General features: G+C 40.3%; 1 protein-coding gene across 1 annotated transcript in view; it reads left to right on the top strand.

The window, feature by feature from the left end:
* Akap13 (A-kinase anchoring protein 13) overlaps positions 1-14,755 on the top strand; it is a 271,423-nt gene that overhangs the window by 2,884 nt on the left and 253,784 nt on the right. The gene's annotated exons all lie outside the window — the stretch shown is intronic.

Below are 14,755 nucleotides of genomic sequence, written 5' to 3'. Positions count from 1 at the left end.
TCACCTGTTAGCCTTCTTCTGAGTGGGACTCCATGTGGCTTGGTAGGGACGAATTCTGCACAGCTGTGTAGTTTGGGAAATGACAAGAGGTGGGTTGTTTTTGGTACTGTCAGTAGTGTGTGTCTGTCTTAGTGTTCTACTGCTGTGAAGAGACGCCATGGGCACAACTACTCTTACAAAGGGAAGCATTTGATTGGGGCTTTCTTACACTTTCAAAGGTTAAGACCATTGTCATCATGGTGGGAAGCATGGCAGCATGCAGGTAGACATGGTGCTGAAGAAGGAGCTGCAAGTTCTACATCTGATCCATAGGCAATGGGCAAAGAGAGACCCAGTATCTGGCTTTTACTTCTGAAACCTTAAAGCCCACCCCATTGAGGTTCTTCTCCAGCAAGGCCACACCTCCCAACCTTTCAAATAGTGCCACTCCCTGGTGACCAAACATTGAAATCTATAGGCCTATGGGGACCATTCTTATTCAAAGCACCACGGGCATCTAAGTTACAGTCAGTTTAACTTTTCCTTTTTACCTTGGCCTTGAAAACCATGTGTATGGCTTTATGACATTTCTCAGGTTTGCTCAAGATAGAACTACCCTGGGTGTTAGCAGGATACATAGTTGAGAGACTTAGGCACACTGCTCACCTGCCTTCCCAAATGCCACTATTTATGGAAGGAAGAAGTGGTTAAATTCAGTTGTACCAACTTAGTTTAGAATGTTTAAAATGCCAAATGGAGTAGAAATGTTTTAGAACTGTTCACCTGATCAAACCTAAAGATTGTGGGTATAAATGTCCCTGACCAAGCCACCTGGGCAAGCTTCGACTTCAATGCTTGTTTCTCTTAAAAGTTAACTTTTAAGTACACTTGAAAAGTCTCGAACTATAGTTATTACTGGCAAGGACGAACATCCATTTGGAAGGGATTGTCATTGTGTTTTGTGTTCTGCCTAGCTTACTATGCTGGGGAGAGAGCAGGAAGCTGTTAGTGGGAAGAAGTTTATTTCATGCACATGTCCTCAAGCATGTAGTTTCCAGTCCATCTTTGTGTTGATCGGGTCATTGTAAGTGGATCAGACATTATTTTTATCAGTCTTCACTGGGAGGTTGGACTGGCAGATGAGTACTGAAGCCCTGTGATTGAACTCTGTGTTGGGCCATGGGGTGCTTTGTTTTACCTCTTCAGAGCTGTGTCTTGGGACGTTTGTATGATACGTGGAGAAAAAGGGAGAGGCATGAGGTGTTTGCTCTTTTAATTTCTGATCGTAAGCCTGCTCTTGATCATAGAATTAGTTCCTGCCACCCAAATAGTGAATTATTCTTGAAAGGTTAGGAATTAGTGAGCATGGCACACTGCAATCAATTGGTCTTTTTAACTTGTGGTGTCAACATAGGGGAAAGCCTTACCTAGAAGTTAAAATGAGTTTTGCAGAACCCCAAGGTGGTTCTCTTTGTGGTCTCCAGTGAAAGCACCTGGCGTGGAGCCACATCCACACATTGCCGTTTTTCCGCTGTCTGTTCTTGAGCCAGTCACGTTATCTTTCTCAGACCTAGTATCTTTGCTTATTTCTCCCCCTTATCCATCCCCACCCCCACTGTCATCCTGTCAGCTAAATGCTGCCGTTGTGAGAAACAGGCCAGAAAGCACCATACTGTGTGGTGGTGCAGCTTCATCAGTCAGCTCCTGGTATAGACAGAATGTAAATCCTGCCCCTCAAGGGGAAACTTGCCACTAGCTTTGCTGTTATTTCCCCCTGGAAAGCAGCTAAACTATTAGAAGACATCTACCCTTCCTCATGCTTGGGAAAGCTGGCTCGTTTGCATCTTCTATTTGGTTCTTCTCACATTTTCCTTCACGGAATATTTATCAGGGAATATTTTTTAAACTAACTTTTGGTTCAGAATGCTTGTTAGGTTTAAATCGCCGTGGACGCAGCAGCTGACTTTGGATGCTGGGTCTTGATGTCAGGTTCACTGGAAACAGTGAACAAACAGTGTTGGTCTTTACTATCATTTTCGTACTTAAAATTTAAAATTAGCTTGCTCAGCTTTCTTCTGAGCTAGATGTACTTTATTTTACCTACATTTGTTATTTAGTTCTCAACCCATCCTCCACCTCTGGGGTGGTGGGGACCAAGAAACAGTCCTGAGAATGAAATTGTTAATCTATTTTTAGGTTAAGAAAAAGTTTCTAAAGTAGCTAGGCAGTAGGTCTCTGTGTAGAGTTGATTGTTATGACTGAGGTCAGGCTTTTCCATATCATTGATACTGTCATATGAAACTTTAAAGTACATTTTAAAAACAAATCAAGTTCATTGAAGTATTACAGAATGCAGTAAAGCACACCCATTTTAAGAACATAAAGTTTAGTGAGTTTTGTTAACGTGTACCTGCCTGTAACTCAGCAGAGTCAAAACAGCATTTCTAGCATTTTCAGGATCGTTATGCCTGCCCCCTTCTTGGCCAGTCTCTTCAGTGCTCATCTCCTGCCTACTGTACCATAGGCAGCCTCTAGGGTACTCTGGTCTTCGCTGGTCTGCTGCCTGTTTTTGCAAATAAGGTTGTAGTGAGATGTAGCCACACCTATTTTGTTTATGGCTGCTTTGGAGCTATAGTTGCAGCTTAGAGTGGTTAAGACATTCTTTCTACATAAGTGGATTATTTAGCCTTGATTATACCTAACAAAATCCAGTTATTCATGTCTAATATGAACAGTACTATATATTTCAACATATATTTGATGTTCTATTAGCATTCATTTGAAAAAATATCTGGGGCTGGGTAATGACTCAGTGGGTAAAGTGCTTAATGTGGTAAGCTTGAGAAGCAGGCGTGACACCATGTGTCTCCAAACCCAGGGCTGGGAGGTGGAGACAGGAGGATTCCTGAGGCTTCCTAGCTAGCTAGTGTAGCCAGTCCATGAGTTCCCTGTTCTCTGAGACTAAGGTGGAGAGCCGTAAGAGGAAGACGACTGTCCCGCCTCCGTCTTGTCCTCCGTAGGTACATACATGTACCAGCATGAGGACCTGCATATAGATGCACACACCACACACAGATGCGAGCTAGCAAGAATCAAACTTCCCTCAGTACGTTGTTAATGTGTCTCTTTAGTCTCCCATTTTTTTCTTTAAGAAATATATCCTTTACAATTCAAATTCATTGACTTTAGTGTAAAATACCTTACGGATTTTGTCAAGTGTGTAGATTCATCTAACCACTGCTTGAATTAGAATAATTCCTTTGCCCTTCCAGATTGGTCAGAATCCTTTTGTAGTCATCTGGTATTTTACTCCTAAATCTTAGAAACCATTAATCTGTTTTCTGACTCTATGTGGGTTTTGTTTCTTTGTTGTTTGCCTTTGTTCTTGACCCTTTTTAGGAATGTAGGTCAGTCGGTGTATGTCTAGCATGTACCGAAACCTAGGTTCAATCCCTAGTGACAGATAGCCCTGAATATGGTGGTGAATGACTATAATCCCTGCATTTGGGGTGGAGTAGGGGGTGGAGGCAAGAAGGTCACACGTTTGCGGTCATATTTTTCTACATAAGAGTTGAAGGCTAGCCTGGATTATATGAGTCCTGTCTCAAGCCAAAGTGTGTTGGGGGTATCATAAAAATAGAATTATATAGACTCTGGTATTTTGTGTGCTTAATGATGCTGTCCTTTCATGTTATTATTTTTATCTCTTGTTGATATATCTGTTTAAAACTGTCCACTCTAAAAATTGAATTGACTGTGTGTGTGTGTGTGTGTGTAACCGTTATTTGAAAATATTACCTTACAATATGTTACTTATGTTTTCCTACCTTCCTTCCACCTACCTCCTAGGGTCTTGTCTATAACAGGTTGACCTGAAACCCTGTACTTGAGGATGGCTTTAAACTTCTGATCCTCCTGCCTCTGCTTCTTGAGTGCTGGGAGCACAGGTGTGTGCCACTGCATTGGGTTTATTTGGTGTTTGGGATTAAGCCCTGGGTCTCTTGTATTCTACCAACTGAGCTGTAATGCTTCAATTTTTTATTATTATTAAAGTATGCTAAAGATCAAACCGTTTGAATACATAGGAAAGCACCCTACTTATCACTGAGCTGTGTGTTTCCAGATCTATCGTTTTGGCTTTCGAAGCACTGGGATCCATCCTAGAGCCTTTTACATGGTAGAAAAGGGCTCTGCCATCGAGCTAACTCTATAACTCTAGTCAGCAGATATTATCATTTTTTTTTGATTGACATTGGATTGAATCTGTAAATACTTGGGATAACTGCCATGAACGTCTGGTTATCTACATCTTTGGTTTTTGGTGGTGGTGTACTTTTCAGCAGTTGAATCCTGCATGTTTTGTAAATCTTTATTTATATAGCACCTGGTTTCCATATATGTGGTTTCAGGATCCATGATTTCAGTTGCTAGTGTCAGTAAGAAGGCTGAGTATGGTATAGTAAGATACTTTGAGAGAGGAGAGACCAGGTGTGCTGGTTAGTTGTCTGTCTGTCTGTCTATCTATCTATCTATCTATCTATCTATCTATCTATCTATCTATGTCAACTTGACATGAGCTAGAAGAGGTGAAACCATCTTTGAAATATTTCTTCAGGGTCAGCATGCAGAAGCAGTGGTCCAGAGTGGCCAAGGTTGCTCTTATGCAAGAGTTTCCCAAGTAGGACTGGTTTTAGCAGCATGTAAGCTGCTGTATTGAAAGGCCCAGGGTGAGAAGCTGAGGCTTGGCATCATGTAGCAGAATCAGAGTCCCTGAAGAGGGCAGGAGAGGCAAGTTGGTGAAGATGCAGCCTCGATTCAAGTGAATACCCCCAGGGACAGTGATAGATGTGTAACTGGCCTGAGCTTCTGAGACAAAGTATGTTTCAGATGACAGAGCCAGCTGAGAGGTGGTGGCACACGCCTTTGGGCCCAGCACTTGGGAAGCAGAGGCAGGCAGATTTCTCTGTGAGTTTGAGGTCAGCCTGGTCTACAAAGTGAGTTCCAGGACAGCCAGGCTGTTATACACAGAATCCTTGTCTTGAAGAAACCAAAAACAAAAAAAGAAAACAGAACAAAACAAAAACCAACCAACCAAACAAAACCCTAAAACTAAAACAAAACGAAACAAAACAAAACAAAAACCCCTAAACCCTCCAGATGGCAGAGCCAGAGAAGTAAGCTTGCCTGAGCCTCTGGAGCCCACATCAGGGTCCCAGGTGTTAGATGCTGGGCCGTTTTTCACTGTTGCAATTTGGTTTTGCTTAAGCATGGTTCTAAGTGTTCCCTGGTTCTTCCCTCTTGGAATAAGAAAATATGTAACTTATTTTTTTTTTTTTTATTTTACAAGATCCCACAGTTGAGAGCATTTTTAATTTTAAGAAGAAAAGAATGTGGGGCTTAAAACATATACTGCTTTATATTGTGAAATTAAGGAAACCTGAGATGAGCCTTTAGGTTGTTAGAATCTGAAACATATCAGCTTTAGCATTGGTTTTACACGTCTTCTTTTTTCCAGCTGATGGCTGTGCTAAAGGTGGCGAACGTTTGAGAGACTTTTGTAGATTTTCTGTATCCGTGGGTCCCTTAGAAAACTAAGGATGATTTGAGCGCTGCCTCTGTAGAAGCATGTCTCCTTGTCTGGCCATGGAGTTTTGTCTTGTCTGACATAGGTGCTTTGCTGAAGTGCACTGTGGCATTGAATGGAAGTAATTTGTTATTTTTGACAAGCAGAAGGAGATGTTTAAACTTTCCCCTTAGACTCCTTCAACAGAACAGCTAGATTCTGAACACAAAGGAACTCTCCTCTGCAAGAGTCATTGTTGAGTTACTTAGGAAAACGCTGTGGCAACAAGAGTTGAGAAATAGAGAGTAAATGTTTATTTGATCACAGGAGTGTAAATGTTTATGTGGTCACATGAGTGTAAATGTTTATTTGGTCACATGAAGCTTTAGAGAGGCCTGGCTCAGGTACTTTCTCTTTTTGAGGATTAAAGGTCAGTGGATAGGAATGACCAAAGCTTTGGTCTGGGTTTTCCTTTCAAAATGGTTCTGCATATGTGCTTAGGTCAGTCTGGAGAGACCATTCATGGACATTTCCCAGTGTTTTCTAAACAGGTCAGTAAGGGGGAGAACTTGTGTGTGGTTTATATGTTCATTTACCATTCTTAGTTCTTTATAGAGCTATAGATTTAGTTTTATTCTTCCAAGTAAATAAACTGTGACTTTCTTCTAGGACTTATGATATATTCTAGCTTTATTGTTTATGCTGAAAGCCACATATTTTTCACCCTGATATAATTATATCCAAAGAGCTTAAAATTCCAACTTGTTCTTGGTCTAGGAAATCATTGTGGTCTGCTCTTAAAGTTTTCCTGGAATCCTTAGAAACATGCTAGGCTTTCATGTTTGTGCCTGGAAAGTAGCAAGAGCTTGCCAGTAGTTTATTTTTTTCACATGCAGTGACCGTTGTGGATGGCAGCCAATAATTAACGTTAGCACGCTTGTTCACATCTTCAAAGTGTTTTATGAACGTTTAATTAGTTCATGCTTAATTTCTGTGCTAGAAGTTGAAAAACCAGTTTTTAAGGTTCATTTTAGCAGTACTGAAGTGTTAAGGGACAAAGGAGAAAAATACAGGTGAAGATAGCTTTCCTTGCTTTTGGCCCAGCTTGCTTTTTGAGATTGATGTAAGAATAGAATTATATAGGTTGGAGAAAAAAAGACATTGGGCGGAATGGCTAGGAATATGTGGATAATTTGCTTTCAACTCAACTTCTCTTTTATGTAGGCTTGTAAGTGAGAATTGTCTTAATTTATTCCTGTGATTTTTTTTTTTTTGGAGGATAGACTGTGATTGGAGTAGGCTCTGGAGAATTAGAATATATGCTAATACATGATAATCTAGGGAGGGATCACCTCTGTTAGTTTCCTCACTACAGTGATTCTGTTTTCACAGTGAGATGGCTTTTACTTGGCCAGGTTGTGTAGTGAAAGGAGGCACTGTTCTCAGTTGTGTTGTGTTCCTGTCACATTAGCAGTGTGATCTTTTGTGGGCAGTGCTTTTTTTCCTGCTCTTACATTGCTTTGTTCTGGGAAATTGCCTATTTAATTTAATTTAATTATTTCGAGGCAAGCCTTGTAGCTTGCCTGGAGCTCTCTTATATATCCTAGGCTGCCATGGAACTCCGTGTAGTCCTCTTCAGCTTTGAGAGTACAGTACTGGTATTTAGGTGTGAGCTGCCACACCCGGTTGTGAAATTGTATTTGTCTGTGACTCAGGTTTTAATAGAGAAAAAACCTTCTGTTTTTCTATATGACACAGACTCGATCAACTTTTCTTGGTTGGCAAATGAGACACAGGATGACACTTCCATCTGTCTCTTGAAGGACTCAGTTTCGTAGGAATTCTCTGTAGACGAAGATACCAGTGATGCTTAGGAGTAAAGAACATTTTGCTAAGTTTGGTAGGAAGTCCTTGCTCAAGGTATTTGCTGTTTTTCTTCTAATTTTGTTTACAGTACTTGTTTGCATGTTTGCTCTTTATTAAGAAGAGGATGTTTGATTTAGGTGTTACGTGTACACCTGGAGTACTATCATTAGATGCCAAAGCTCTGCTTTATTGTCATGATTGTCTGGAGTAGAGAAATAGGGTAGGTTTATGACAGACACAAAATAAAGGTTTAGTTTTGGTTAGAAATAAATAAATAAATACATAATAGAAGTTCTGTTCGCTCCCCTCCATGTTACTGCGGCAACTGCCATGGTAGAGAAACTGCCTCTAAAATCTGCTTCGAGGCTCATGGTTTCCTTTTGGCAAGCATTCCATCTTGCTTTCGTGACTCACCTTTTGTGTAGTTCTAAAGAGTTGGTCAGAGGAGGATAGAGAACTTAGGTTCTTGGATGAGAAATGGGACAGAGAATAATTCATATTATTGAAGATTGGTCTAAGTTTTGGTGACTTCCTGCCGTCTTTGGAATAGATAACTTTAACTGTTATTACTGTACTTTGTAACATATTGCCTTTGTAGTAGATAGTGTGTCTAATTCGTTTCCTACATCAAGGACATCTTTTTCTTCATTATTTATAGCCGCAGCTTTCAGAGGAACCCGAATCTTAGTCTAGATAGTCTTGCCAGGGCAGCTTTAGTACCTGATGGCGGAAAGGAGAAAAGTTCTGAGAGTTTCGCATGCATATTTAATAAAAATGTTATCCTGAATATGGATCTGTTCTTCATGGTGCTAGATAAGCATGGCTCTAGGGCCAGGAAGATAGCTTACCTGGTAAAAGTGCATGATGTGCAGGCTTCTTTTGAGGTCAGATCCTGGAACTCGTGTGATGGCTCAGTGTAACTGTAGGTGTCTGTACTCTTAGTGACTGACTCTGCAGCCAGGTGGGAGAGCCTCCTGTCCATTGATCTAGAATAGGTGATGCAGTTTGATATCCTGCCTAAAACAAATTGTCTATCAGTTTAAGATCCTGCCTAAAACAGTTTGTCTATCAGTTATTATTTTTTAAGTTTATGTTTTTATTTTCTGTGTGTATGTGTGTACAAGTGAGCACATGCACACATGTGTGCCACAGTGTGCATGTGAAGGTCAGAGGAAACTTTGTAGGATTCTGTTTTCTCTACCATATGGGTTCCAGGGATTAAAGTCTGATGGCAAAAGTGTCAACCTGCTGAGCCATATGGCTAGCCCTATTTTTTAAAACTTATTTTTATTTTTTACTTAATCTTATTTATTGTACCAGTGTATGCTTGCCATGATGCACATGTGATGATCAGGGACAGCTTGAGGGAGGAACTCCATTCTTCCTTACCTAGGTACTGTGGAGCAGACTCGGGTTGTCAGGTTTGGTGGCAATTGCTTTTACCTGCTGGGCCTTCTTGCCAGCCTAGAAGTTTTATTGTTTTTTTTTATTTTATTTAAGAAAATTTAAAGATTTATTTCATTTTGTTTGCATGAGTATTTTGCCTTCATTTTTGTATGCATTCCACATGAGTGCCTGGTGCCCACCGAAGTCCAAAGATTTGGCATCCCTGAAACTGGAGTTATGGATGAATGTAAGCCACCATGTGGGTGCTGGGGACAGAATCCTGGTTCTCTGCCAGAACAGTGAGTGCTGTTAACCCTTGAGCCAATCTCTGTAGTTCTCAAGGAAAAAATTAGAACTTTGTGGACAGGCAGGTTTGGTTTTTTGTTTTAAAAAAATATACACATACATATACATACAGACACATACACATATGCACTGTAGGATCATGCTCTTGTATAGTGTAAAGATTTGTCACTCATATTAGTTTAATAAAATGCTGACTGGCTAGTAGCCATTCAGGAAGTATAGAGTATAGGCGGGGCAACCAGGCTAGGAGAATTCTGGGAAGAGGAAAGGCAGAGAGTCAGTCACCAACCAGATACAGAGAAAGCAAGATGAGTATGCCTTACTGAAAAAAGGTACCAAGCTACATGGCTAAATATAGATAAGAATTATGGGTTAATTTAAGTTGTAAGAGCTAGTTAAAAATAAGCCTGAGCTAATAGACAAACAGTTTATAATTAATAGAAGCTTCTGTGTGTTTCTTTGGGATTGAACAGCTATGGGACTGGGCAGGACAGAAACTTTTCTCTCTGTCTCTCTCTGTCTCTCTCTGTCTCTCTCTCTCTCTCTTTCTCTCTCTCTCTCTCTCTCTCTCTGTGTGTGTGTGTGTGTGTGTGTGTGATTTTTTGAGTCAATTTCTTACAGAGTAGTCTTAGCTGACCTGGGAGTCACTATGTAGGCCAGGTTGGCCTTAAACTCAAGAGATTTGAGCACCTCTGTTTCCCAGGTGCTGGAATTAAAAATATAGTCTTTTATTTCTTTTTTTACTAATTTATTTTGAGCCAGGATCTCACGATATAGCCTTTCCTGGTCTGAACTCACTATGTAGACCAAGAGTTGTAGAGATCTTCCTGCTTCTGCCTCTTAAGTGCTAGGATTAAAGTGTGTGCCACCACATTTGATTTCAAAATTTATTTTAATTTTTTATTTTATTGTTTGTTTGGGTATTTTTGCCTGTATGTATGTCTGTGCACTTGCACAGAGTTCAGAAGAGGCTATTTGGTGGCCTGGGACTGGAGTTACAGACAATTGTAAGCCACCATGTGGGCTCTGAGAATTGAACCCAGGTTCTCCGGAAGAACAGCCAATGCTCTTAACCGCTGAGCCATTGCTCCAGCCCCAATTTTATTCATTTTCAATGGTGAATTTTAAATAGTATCTCACACTAATACATAATACTATGCAACCTGAAATATCTTTTATAAAACATGATATGATCTGTTTCCAGGACACTAATCAGACAGCTACTTTATTAAAGCAGGTGAGAGCTGAGTAGCTATTTTCCTTTCAACAGAAAGCAGTTACATAAATAAGACTGTAACCTTTTATATAGCACCTTTGTATGAGATCAGAAGTGTCTGTCAAGTTAGACATGAAGTTAAAGGTGCACCACTTATGGATCTGAGCAGTTTTAAGATCTCCCTGTGTTGAGTTTTTCTCTTCCAGTTGACTCTTTTAAATACCAGTGCAAGAATGTTCTGATTTATATAAAATTATCTTTGGTTTTATGTTAGTCTTTTTTTTTTCACTTCTCCACATAAGTTATTGTTACCTTTTTTCCTTGGGGGATTTTTTCCCTTTATACAATACATTCCCACTTTGATTTTTATGAAGAAAATACTATTATTATTATTATTATTATTATTATTATTATTATTATTATTATTATTATTTTGGTTTTTCGAGACAGGATTTCGCTGTAGTTTTAGAGCCTGGCCTGGAACTAGCTCTTGTAGACCAGGCTGGCCTCGAACTCACAGAGATCCACCTGCCTCTGCCTCCCGAGTGCTGGGATTAAAGGCGTGCGCCACCACCTTTTTTTTATTTTTTTTAAAGGTAACTGAATACCTTAAGTTTTGTGCTTCTGAATTTGGGTGGTGTATGTAAAAATGTTGATTTTTTTTCATGAAGCCTCAAGAAGAACCACGAGACTGTTTCCCATGTTGTGCATGTTGTATCCTAACCCATGCATTCTGTGAAACACCAGAGTTCTCCGCTCTGACCATGGCAAAGTGTTATTTGGCTGCTTTGCCCAAAGTGCTAGGGCCCTGTAAAGCTTACCACTTGATTAGTTAGCTCCCTAGGATATGCACCATTGCTGTGGGACAATGGTCTTGTACTTTGTAAAGATTTGCCCCTTGTATTTTAATAAAACGCTAATTGGCTAGTAGCCAGGCAGGAAGTATAGGCTGGGCAACCAGAACAGGAGAATTCTGGGAAGAGGAAAGGTTCAGTCTACAGTTGTAAGCCAGACACAGAGGAAGCAAGATGAGACTGCCTACTGATAAAAGGTACCGAGCCACGTGGCTAACACAGACAAGAATTATGTGTTAATGTAAGTTATAAGAGTTAATAAGAAGCCTGAGCTAATAGGCCAACCAGTTTATAATTAATGTAGACCTCTGTGAGTTTCTTTGTGACTGAATGGCTGCAGGATTGGGCAGGACAGAAACCTTTGTCAACACACCCTTGAATGCAGACATTTCCTCCTTGAATTCAAATAAAAATAATGATTTCTCTATGCAATGCCTCAGGACACAAATATGAGTCCAGAAGAAAAATGGTATAATCTTACCCTCAGCTCAACGCCTGTTGAAATGGCCAGGGCTAAGCTCACTAAAATAACAGCTGCATGATTTTGATTCTTCACCACATTGTGATGAAAATGAAAACCGTGGAATGCTAAACCCAGGACAAGTGTTCTGCAAGATGAGTTTGAATGCTCACAGTTGGCAGTTGTAAGAGGTCGAGACTGTGTAGATGAGTTTGAGTGCTCACAACTGTAAGAGGTCAGGACTGCTAACTTATTTTATGAGTGAGGAGTCTGAGGCTTAGAGAGGCTAGATTGCTTGCTCAGTGTTAGGACTTACACTGATGAGGGTTCAGCTCTAGAATACTCTTCTGTATGCGTTAGTCTAAAAGGATTTAAAATAGTTGCACAAAAAGGCTTTCCATTGTCAGCTATGATTTTGGCAGAGTCTTATGTAACTTTGACTTTGCCAGCTGACTTATTTTTATGGGTCATTTCCTACTTTATGATCTCTTAAGCTGGGCTCATCAGATAGCTCTTCTGCCTTATGAAGAATGTTGTCATTTGTGACATATGTACTTGGAGACAACAGATTCTAAAACATTTCTGGGTTTATATACTATTAACATATCATAATTAACTTAATGACTGTATGCTATCACTAAGTATCTGTTTTGAATATTTATGTTATATTTCTTTGTCCTCCCTTGCTCCCTGTTGTTCCCTTCTTCCTTTCTGTTACTTACTGGCATTGCTGTGGAGGAGTCCTATGCACACATATCTGTGCATCCTTGTTTATGTCCTCTCGCAGAAACAGAATTGCTAGCACAAAGGGGATCCTGTCAGCAGCTGTCACTGGTGCCGAGTTGTCAGTGGAAAGCTTCTGTCATTCACACTTTCGCTGGTAGTCTTGAGTACCTGCTTCCCATTTCTCCATAATCTTTAGAAAGCAAGTTTGCAATTTTAGTTTTGCTTTTCTGGGAGTTTTGGTGTTTATCCCAGGCTAACCTTGAACTCAGTGAGTCTCTTGCTTTATCCTCCTCAGTGCTTGGTTTGTAGGTGTGTGCCACCATCCCTGTCTCTAAATAAAACACTTTTAATGTTTTAAATGCCATTGAATTGCCACATTATTGATAATTATTAATAAACGACAGGATCCTGTGCTTTTGTTTATCTTTTGTTTTTAAATTAATATTATTCATTTTAGTTTCTATAGAATAAATTGATTTTTAATCTATAAATTTCTATGTGTATTTTTAAAATTGAAAAAACAAAACATGTGAAACACATGTAGCCTGAGAACATGACTAAGAGTGCTTATGGCTCTTGCAGAGAACCTGGGTTTGGTTCCTCAGGACCCACGTGATGGCTCACAACCCTCTGTAACTCCAGTGCTGGTGGATCTGTAGTCTCTGCTGGAACTAGGCGTGCACACAGTACACACATAGACGTGTAGACAGAACACTCACACAAATCTTAAGTCTTTTTAAACATTACATTTTTATTCATTTTGAATGTGTTTGTGAGCACGTTCTGCCTGCCTCTGCCTGAGTGATGGGATTAAAGGTGTGTCCGGCTCTCTTTGCTTCTGTAAGTGTGTATCACATCCTTGGTGAAGGGACCATGACTGAAATTAACCATGGCATTATGTATTTTTATGATCATGTCTTATTTTTCTCCCGCCTCTCTTGTGACCTTGGACTGGGTATTCATTTTTGAGCTCCAGCTTCCTTGTGTATGAAGTAGGAAAAGCAAGCACCACTCTGTACACAGCGCTGGTTGTTGGGCATGTGCTTTGTCTACAGTTTCGGGGAAAATTTAGTGCCGATGGTTGTAGTGACATTTTATTTGTGTTTTAATAAATAAAACTTACCTAAGGATCAGAAAAGTAAAACAGCCACACTGGCCAGTTTTACTGACTAGGAGCAATGTAACACATTAATCCCAGTAGCCACACTAGCTTGCTGTAGAAACCAGGTAGTAGTGGTGCACACCCTTTATACCAGAACTAGGGAGAGTTATAAGACAGGAGGAGACAGATCTGTTTCATACTGAGATTCCTGGGGGCAGGATTGCCATTTCGAACTGAGGTAGAGGTAAGAGCCGGTGACTGGCTGCTTTGCTTTTCTGACCTTCAGGTTGAACCCCAATTTTTGCCCCAATTTTAACTGCTTCACATGCTGGTGTAAGGGATTGGAAGGTAGTAAAGACGGTACTGTGCAGCAGACACGGACCGCTGCAGTTCCTATTTCTAGTAAACAGTTCTCTGCCCATATTTGTGTTTTTATGCTGGAAAGTGGGAAGTATCTAATGACTTGTTTGCAATTTTGCTTCTTGATTTTGTATATGTTACTAGTTTGCTTATTATTTTCTGTAAGCAAGCCATGGATACTTTGTAGGAAAAATGGTTAGAATGGAGCTAATTTGATGGTTTCTAGGAGCAAACTTATTTTATGAATGATCCAAGAACATTTGAAATTTATCACTTTGGGTCAGACTTTGAAAGAACCAAAGGAGAGCAGTGCATAACCCCAGGTCACCAAGGCCTATCAGAGAAGAGTGTTTTTGTTTTGTTTTGTTTTGTTTTGTTTTTGTCTACAAAACAGAAAGTAAGTTTTGTGTAAATTATAAGTACACGTTATGTAAGCTTGTGGAAGAACATGTATGCACAGAATGACTATGTGCCAAGCCACTGGAATGGAAGAGTTTTGGATATACCAATAGAGCTAGAAAGTTATTGTATACTGATGATCTGGGCCTGGCTTTGTGGTGGCTGAATTCCGAGGCACACTGGGAACGGATGAGGGATTGCACTGGGTCTGCAGCGTGACTAGGGTTTGTTAGGCATGAGCTGACAGGAGAAGGAATGGTCTTGAAGCTATGCAGTGTGACCAGAGAACAAACATCAGAAAACTTGGTGGGAGCAGTGACATGTACTTGAGTTATTTAGTTTGGTTAGGATGTGAACACAGAATTAGGCCACCAATTCAAGCTGGGGTGAGTGTAGCTGTCTTACACATGTGCTAGAGAATTTACTTTGTCCTTCTGAACAAAAGGGAAAGCAGCTCATTTGGGGAGGATTATGGGTAGTGACAGCTGGGAAAATGAAGGACTCCCTCTGAGGGACATTCAGAGTCCATTGTGTTGGT

Source organism: Myodes glareolus, chromosome 24 (genome assembly GCF_982192425.1).
Source record: "Myodes glareolus chromosome 24, mMyoGla1.1, whole genome shotgun sequence".
Lineage (NCBI taxonomy): Eukaryota > Metazoa > Chordata > Mammalia > Rodentia > Cricetidae > Myodes > Myodes glareolus.
This window is presented reverse-complemented; position numbering and strand designations above follow the sequence as displayed.